This window comes from Seriola lalandi, unplaced genomic scaffold, assembly GCF_002814215.2.
Source record: "Seriola lalandi dorsalis isolate HSWRI2012SDOR001 ecotype SW California unplaced genomic scaffold, Sedor1 jcf7180002054970, whole genome shotgun sequence".
NCBI classification, from domain to species: Eukaryota; Metazoa; Chordata; class Actinopteri; order Carangiformes; family Carangidae; genus Seriola; species Seriola lalandi.
The window spans coordinates 1,261,425-1,261,738 of NW_019525521.1; positions in this window are offsets into that span (position 1 = coordinate 1,261,425).

Here is a 314-nt window from a genome sequence, read left to right on the forward strand (position 1 = left end):
CCTGGTGAGGTGACCCAGCTTCACAACGCCAGCCTCGATGAGCTTCGCTCTCATGGTGGGCGAGGAGAGTCCAGCAACTGGCAGGAAGGCGCTGTGAAACAAGGGCTTCTCAAAGAGCCACTTCCCCGGCCGAGGGTTGGGAGGTCGGGCGACGGTCAGTGTCCTCCAGGCGTTTAAAACCGATTTGTAGAAGGGTGTGAGCCCTTCCAGGTCACATCCAGCTGGCTTTAAAAGAAAGAGCTGTTTGTCCAGTCCGAGCCGTCCAGCTCTCTGGAGTAAGAGGCGGGCCAACGCCGACCAGCAGGGGGAGTGTC